Genomic DNA, 8,184 nt, shown 5'->3' on the forward strand with positions numbered 1-8,184 from the left:
ATGGACATAATTTGTCAACAAGGCATTGTGCAAGCTGGTGGCGGTTCCATAGCGGTGTGGGCTGTGTGTACATGGAATGGAATGGGTCCTCTGGACCTGCACCGGCACCGTTTTCGCAATTATGGACGGCTATAGAGGCAACATGGCTTAATATTTCCGCATAGGTCTTCCAAAGACTTGTTGAGTCCTTGTCACGTCGAGCTGCTGTACTACGCCGAGCAAAAGAAGGTTCAACACGATATCAGGACGCATACCATGACTTTCGCCACCTCAATGTATTTATACCAAGTTGTGTTCCGTGTTTACACCCATCTTCAATTGGCGTATTCCGTTTTACTAAACGGGTATGACGATCACCCTTACCCAGTTACAACTTAGTTATGTAACGGATACCAGAAGAAAAACTCCTCCCGAACAGACCAGAAGGCCCAACGGTACCGACCGGCTGCCGTGTCATCCTCAGCCTATAGGCGTCACTGAATGCGGATATAGTGGGGCTTGTGGTCAACACACCGCTCTCCGGGCCGTATGTCAGTTTCCGAGACCGGAGCCGCTACTTCTTTATCAAGTAGCTCCTCATTTTACCTCAGAAGGCCTGAGCGCACCCCGCTTGCTAACAGCGCTCGGAAGACCGGATGATCACCCATCCAAGTGCTAGCCCAACCCGACAGCGCTTAACTTCGGTGATCTGACGGGAACCGGTGTTACCACTGCGGCAAGGACGTTGGCAACGGATACCAGAGGCAACAAAAATTTGATGTTCAGTATTTCATAGATTTATTGATGCATTTTAAAAAAAAGTAGAATGCTGTCATAATCCATTCGTTAAGAGTCCTACGCTAAAGGTTTTTACACAATTAGACAAGTATTAAAGCTAGAAGGTGTGTGTTTGTATTGAGGCAGTGAACTCACGACGCAAAAATTACCCGTAGTATGTTCATCCACTATTTGGGAATTAGATCGCTTGGCGAATTCCAACGAACTTTACAGATAGTGTCAAGTCTCTTCGAAGCTAACAATCTCCATAAAATGGCTACAGGAAAAAAGTTCATTTGTTACTTCGTTTTCGCTGTTCATGCAGTAAACCTTGAGCATCTGACATTACGTTTTACTTTCTTACTATGAATCAGTGAGTTATATGGAGTTATAAGGTCTGGGTAAATAACGTGCAGAATGACAACTTTAAACATTTATTAATTAAAAGTATGTAAGTGGTAAATAAAATAATATTTTAAGGATTGAGGCAAAACTTGACAGCTAAAAACGTCGAATTAATTAGTAAAATTATTGTAAAAAACTCGACACATAGTCAAACCTAAGAAATTTAATAAGCCTACTTTTTGTAAGAAATAATAACAATAATATTTGTGGCACATTAATTAAAGCATCAAATCACTTGAAATGTTTACTGTATTAAAATATCTGGCCAGGTCATAAATTTGAACCATTTATTAACGGCTTAAAATCTCACCTTGGCCAACTGGTACGTATATTACCTAGTGTGTCAGTAAATGTGCTTTAGAATATGAGACTGCGTCTTTAACAGTTTTGAATATGCTGCATTAATGTCGTGTGTGCTTGTGTACGCTATGGTCGACAGTGATTACAAGTTATTCTGTCGAAAAGACGATTAATTGTTAGATAGTGAATTTTTAAACAGTTGTTAGAATAATAGTTTGGGCCGTTGCTGTTTTCAGGCAGACCAAAACTTTTTAAGATTTGTTTCTTTTTTGTTGCCTGTTCTGTTCTCTGGTCTTAAGGTTGTTCTGGTAGTTTATTTCTTATAGTACTGTGTTGATGGAAGTCTTAAACAGTGTTTTATTTTGGTATATCTAAAGAGACGTAATCGAAAAAAGGTCCTTGTTTATTAAGAAATTTTCGCTGCAGATTTCAATGCTGGGCCATCAACAAGTGTCAGCGTGCGAACCATCCAACGAAACATCATCAACATGGGCTTTCGGAGCCGAAAGCCCACTCTCGTACCCTTGATGACTGCACGGCACAAAACTGTTTACGCCTCGCCTGGGCTCATCAACACTGACATTGGACTGTTGACGACAGGATACATGTTGCCTGGTCGGACGAGTCTCGTTTCAAATTGTATCGAGCTGGTGGGCGTGTAAGGGCCCGTGGACCCTGCATGTCACCAGGAGACTGTTCAGGCTGATGGAGGCTCTATAATGGTGTGGGACGTGTGCAGTTGGAGTGATATGGGACCCCTGAACGTCTAGATACGATTCTCACAGGTGACACGTACGTGCGCATCCTGGCTGATCACCTGCATCCATTCATGTCCGTTGTAAATTCCGACGGATTGGGCAATTGCAGCAGGACAATGTGGCACCCAACAGGTTCAGAATTGATACACAGTCAGAGTGGCTCCAGGAACACTCTTCTGGGTTTAAACACTTCCGCTGGCCACCAAACTCCCCAGACGTCAGTTTTATTGTGCATATCTGGGATGCCTTGCGACATGCTATTCAGAAGAGATCTCCAGCCCCTCGTACTCTTACGGACTTTTGGACAGCCCTGCACGTTTTGTGGTGTCATTTCCCTCCAGCACTACTTCAGACATTAGTCGAGTCCATACCAAGTCATGCTGCGGCACTTCTGCGTGCTGGCGTTAGGACTTTCACGATATTAGGCAGGTGCCTGTTTCTTTGCCTCTTCAGTGCATCGCTTTATAGCGAAAAAAAGTACCACTGATATGATGCGCGAGGTGGGGGTGGCAGTCATCAAAACAAAGGTTTTTTGCGCGCTGGTGAGATCTATTCACGAAATTTCTATCACCAACTTTCTCCTTCTAATGTGAAACATTGTGTTGGCGCTCACCTAAATAGGGAGAAATGGCCATGATAGTAAAATAAGAGAGACCAGCGCTCGGACGAAAGGACTTAAGTGTTCGGCTGTCCCATGCGCTTTCGAGAGTGGAATGGCAGAGAAATAACTTGAAAATGGTTTGATGAACCCTCTGTCAGGCACTTAAGTGTGAAATACGGAGTAGTCATGTAGTTGTAGATCCACGCTGTCATATGGTAGCATCTCTGAGGCAATGATTTGTAGACAATAGCAATGCTGATTTGGACTGTTGAGTGGTACTTAAGATAGGTAGATAAATTAGTGAAAGCAATGTGAAGTGAAGTAGAAATTAGAAAATAAATGAAAAACTTAGTTTAGTTTAGAAGAATTACACACTGGCAAACAGTGGGCAGAGCAGCAGTGACAGAAGAGCCAATGACCATGAAGTCAGCAAGTTCTAAAAAAAATGGCTCTTGAGCACTATGGGACTTAACATCTATGATTATCAGTCCCCTAGAACTTAGAACTACTTAAACCTAACTAACCTAAGGACATCACACACCGAGGCAGAGAAAATCCCTCAACCCGCCGGGAATCGAACCCGGGAACCCGGGCGTGGGAAGCGAGAACGCTACTGCACGACCACGAGCTGCGGACTCAGCAAGTTCAGGAGAAGCCATCGTCCTCCCCATGTAAGTGGAAGCTGTCGATTCAGCCGTCAGGGCATCGCCCGACCGGCTCACGTGTTGCTCAATTGTCACATGTGATCAAAGGCCCTCGCCTACATTTCAAGAGCTGTCGATTCAGCCGTCAGGGCATCGCCCGACCGGCTCACGTGTTGCTCAATTGTCACATGTGATCAAAGGCCCTCGCCTACATTTCAAGAGCTGTCGATTCAGCCGTCAGGGCATCGCCCGACCGGCTCACGTGTTGCTTAATTGTCACATGTGATCAAAGGCCCTCGCCTACATTCCAAGAGCCAATGACCGACGTTACGAAGATTCTTCGAGAAGCTTTTCAACGTGACAGAAGAGGCAATGAACGTGAAGTCGTTCACCTCCTTCGAACTAAAGTGAATAAATACGCGAGACGCAGTGGGCCCGAGGAGAAGAAGAAGAGAGGAGTAGTTTTCAGTTCAGTTTAGGAGCTGAAGACCGTCATGCAGGAAGAGACTGCATCGTACACAGAAGCACCAAGTCCGCCGCTGTAATGGAATAGCAAGCAACAGCCTCGCCGCCAGACGACAGAAGTTAGAAGGTATTTGAAGTCTGAATTTTACTCGTGAGGGCGGGAAGGAGGCGGTCTCACATCAGCAGTCATCTGTGAGCTGCGATGAAGATCTGACAGCCGAAGACTGGCAAGCGGGAGTCCGTTGTTCGAGTCCGGGACACTGGCCTTCCCCCGCCGCGCCGCTCCGCTGGCCGACGCACAACACACGCGGCCGCTTAGAGCACAACACACGCGGCCGCTTAGAGAAGAGAAGCACTGGGACGCCACATCCAAGGTATCACCGTCCGATGCACGACTTCGTTCTCAATAACTAAACGGGCCACAGCACGATGAGCGTCTCCAGTCAACTGGGCGAGACGGCCACGCGAAATATACACCGCCACGCGTAATCAGACGCCGCCGCTGCCGCAGCAGAAGGCTTCGCAAACGACACAGCTGCCGCTCTCCGAGCCAGAACATCCAATAAGGAAACAGTTGTACAAAACTTTCAATAAAAGTTATCTTATATAAAAATGCTGTTTCATTCTACCTCATACCCGAGCCAAGGAAGAACCCACCCTGCCCACATGTTGTTAAGAGAGAAAAATTAATTTATTTAGTATTTTTACACTGACATAATGCTTTACAATCAAATGCCCGTTGCAGTAATGCTCATCCTGACAATTGGCTAGCATCAAAAGCGAAAACCCAGTTACATTTAGTGTCAGAACTGTTACAGGACTGACCTGTCCAGAGTCCGAGCCTGATAGCAATGGAACAGCTCTGGAATGAATCGAAACGTCGACCTCGCTCCAGATCGCAGCGTCCAACTTCACTGCCATCTATGGTTTCTGCTGTTCATACACATTCAGGCATCTCTTTGAAAGTGTCTCGAGCAGAACTGAAGCCGTCATAAAGACGAAAGGTAGACGCACCCAATATTAATGTCCCTAATAGGTGTCCTAATACTTTTGGATAGATAGTGTACATACTATCAACGTTGCAAATAGAGCGTTAAACAAATAAGACCAATCTACAAGCTTGATACCCACAACGTATGTTTTTTACTGTCATATAACGTTTCTTCCGATGTTCCATCCATGCTACTGTATGTCACATATGTTTCACACACATATATATTTCACATATATTTAACAAATTTGACACATATTTATACACAAATTGCATCTGTATCTGTCTGCGAATTTAGCCCTACATTTTCCTCTGAATCCCGAGGAAACTTCTAACTCTGACTCGATAAAAACCGTGTAAAACATCATGGACCAAGTTTTAGTTTTAGCTATGCAAATGGGACACACAATCGTACGTTTGTTATTGGGTAAGCATTTCGTCTCATTTCTTCAAAATCACTCAGGTACCTTACCTTTTAAAAATTGTGTTTATCGCAAGAATCTGGGATTAAAGAAAAGAAAGAAACAACATTTATTTCACCTTACAAATATTCCAAAAATTAATTCTTGGAAGATTCAGTAGTACATTGTGCCTTATTCCTGATACGGAACCACCTCTTTCCATCCTCCCCCTCCCCCTCCCCCTCCCTATGAATACTCTGCGTACCTTACTCCTATAGGATTTTTATGCATTTAGTAAGTCATGTAAATATCAGCTGCAGTTGCAGTTGCTCCAGACATCCCCTGAATTATGCTTCTGTGTTAGCCCATTTCACCCTGCCACGATCCCTACGGGATATAAGTCTTTATTTTCGCCACAGTGCTTCTTTCTAGATACTAAGTAGTATGTGTACCGAGTTTGTCTGAAATCCATCCAGTGATTTAGGAGGAGAGCTGGAACGTACACACACAGGGTGTATGTCCCAAGAGTATCTGCTGTTTCGGGAGACATTTGCAACTTTCTGTTTGCCACGAGTAGCTGGAGTCAGCTGATCATGTCTTTCATACGTTGTCCAGCGACGGTAGAAAGAATCGGTTTGTTTCACGTTACAAACAAAATGATTTTTTAAAGAGGAGTTTTATGTTCCCATTCGATGGAGCGCTCCTAAATTAGTCTAGTCCAATATTATTTTTATCGATATCCATTAACAGTCACAGTAAAACACGAAGAATAACCATCACTACAGCAGCGCCAGGACCGCCATGGCCCGCGCTAGCTGCTACAACCAAGCAGGCAGCGCAGCTGACGAGCAGAACACGGCAAGTGCCACAACCGGATGTCACATAAACTTTGCTCAGTGGCAGAAGGGTCAAAATAAGTGAACTCGTGTCTCGGTTTATCCGTAGATACTCGACCGTTTCTGAGAAAACGACGGTCAGAGTGTTCTATACTATTTATGTGTCTTCTAGCTCGCAGTAATCTCAGCCGAAATGGAAGCATAGCGACTGGCGTCGCGGCCCGCGGCCTCTCACTTTTGTGTCTCGTGTTCGAAACCCGATCATTGTTCTTATTTATTTGTTCTTTTCATGTGTCTACCTATGTCCACATAAGATTCTTATCGTGTTAGGGGTGCGATGGCGTTATATTAATTTCAAAATTACAACTGGCCACGGGCAGACTGAGTGCAGGAGGCAGATGAAACTCGAGCAGTAGGCGGAGCGAGAGTCACGTGACAGGCCACGCGACTTTCAGCCTTATTGCATTCGTTTTATTGTTTCACCAGTACTAGTCCGGTTTTTTTCTAGCCACACCTCGTATATCTCATACATTTATAATACAATGTATGTGTGTATGTTGTCTTAAGAGTTGCAATCTTTTTAAATTATCACATTCTCGTATTTCATTTTTATATTTTATTCCTTACTTTAGTCTTAAGGAAAATTTCGTGCATTTTTGTTGGACGATACAGATCGTAGAAGGAGTTGAAACATAGAAATTCAGAACACCACAACAGTCGAACAAGGGTAGGCCTGCCACAGTGACGTTTCTTCTTACTAATCTCACTCGGAAAGGAAATTTTGTTAACGCTGTTGAAGATTTCACCCGTTGGCAATACATTTGCGAGAAACCATGCATAACGTATCACTTTACCGTAAACTGGGGCTTGCGATTCATTATAAATAAAGATACGCTAGAGGAATTTCACCAAAAACAACTTCAAATAATTTTCTCACTCATTCCTTGTTTTTTTCCTTTTTTAAAATTCATTCAGCAGACATACAACTAGTAGACGAATGAGGAAAACGTTATTCCAATATAAATTGGAAAACATTCGTGTAGTAGTCTTCTACGGACATGCGTAGATAAATGGAGAAGAAAAACAAAAATGGTAATGCAGTTTCGAACACTCGGCGCCACTACTTCCACTGAATTATTTACATGCTACAACGTACATAAAGTGCCTCGGAAACTCTGACCGTCGGTTTCTCAGAAATGACCGGGTTTCTACGGATAAGCCGAGATACGTGATCGCTTATTTTGACTCCCACTCAGCGAAGTTTCTGGGAAATCTGGTTATGGCACATGTCGTGTTCTCCTCGTTAATCGCCGCTCGACTGCTGTTTATTATTCGCGTTTTACTATACCTGTTAACACATAAAGATGAAACAAATATCGGACTAGACTAACTTGAAAGCGCTCGGTCGAATAGGCACGCAAAATTCCGATTTTAAAACGTTGGCACTGGGCGTCTCATGGAAGACGTGACGAGCAGTAATTGTTTGGGGTGACTCCAGCTACACACTGCGAAACGAAATTGTAAGTATCTGCCGAAATACCTGTGAAAATGCACCTGACAACTCTTAGGAGAGACACCAGGTATGTTGAAATACATACATAGCCCTCAAGGTCAAATTGCTTTTCCTCGTGAGAAACTTTATCTGCTTATCAAGAGCAGTTGTGAGTAACTGACTAGAAACATGTTTTGCTGTTAGTTATCAGAGTACATTATGAGCTTTGTGTTCAGTGGTCGCTCCAAACTGTCTGTAGGAGAAGTTAGCGTCATGGTGACATGGGAAGATATACTCCTTGACGAGTCCCATATTGTTTTTGCCTCCAGTTGGTTTCACAGCTGTGTGCTATAACTATTGTCCTTCTGAGTGTTCTTAGGTTTAATTATAACAGACCCAAATCACACTACATGTTCCTCATTACGCTCAAGCATCCTTAAGGTGAATTTACATGTGTGCACCTTGCGCCTGGTCGCATTGCGTTTACATGTGTGCGACTTTCCGTGCGCACTAGGCGCATGCGATCGTTGCAAGG

General features: G+C 43.9%; 1 pseudogene; it reads right to left on the reverse strand.

The window, feature by feature from the left end:
- Window positions 1–611: 611 nt before the first annotated feature.
- Window positions 612–729, reverse strand: LOC126093858 (5S ribosomal RNA; annotated as a pseudogene).
- Between the last annotated feature and the right edge of the window lie 7,455 nt (window positions 730–8,184).

Source organism: Schistocerca cancellata, chromosome 7, assembly GCF_023864275.1.
Source record: "Schistocerca cancellata isolate TAMUIC-IGC-003103 chromosome 7, iqSchCanc2.1, whole genome shotgun sequence".
In the NCBI taxonomy this organism is placed as follows: Eukaryota; Metazoa; Arthropoda; class Insecta; order Orthoptera; family Acrididae; genus Schistocerca; species Schistocerca cancellata.